The sequence below is a fragment of the Brassica oleracea genome, chromosome C6 (genome assembly GCF_000695525.1).
Source record: "Brassica oleracea var. oleracea cultivar TO1000 chromosome C6, BOL, whole genome shotgun sequence".
Lineage (NCBI taxonomy): Eukaryota > Viridiplantae > Streptophyta > Magnoliopsida > Brassicales > Brassicaceae > Brassica > Brassica oleracea.
The window spans coordinates 34174923-34175341 of record NC_027753.1 but is presented as its reverse complement, the minus strand read 5'-3'; positions in this window follow the sequence as shown (position 1 = coordinate 34175341).

Sequence of the window (419 nt, the reverse complement as noted above, 5' to 3'; positions counted from 1 at the left end):
TCTAAGCTTGTCTTTGTAGAGGAATGATCTATAATAGTTTTGTTTGTGGTTTGTTTTGTGATTTGCATGTGTACTCGTTTAGTTGTGATTTGTTTTTGTAAATTTGAAGAGATATTAATGAAAAAGTTTGGTAAATATGTTCATTTTCCACGACATTATCTTGCCAAAATTACTTGACATAATTGAAGTTATTGATACAACTTCAATAGCAAAACACAATAACACAAAAAATTAATCAAATTTATTACAACTAAGGGAGAATAATTCTCTGGAAAACTTAGTCAAATTCACAAAAGATAAAACATTACATAAGTTCAAAGCTAGAACACTTTCATTAGATACATAAGTAAAAAGTATATCTTATGATCTGAGAAGACACATTAAACCATGTTACTTGATATTCTTGAAGTTACTTAACA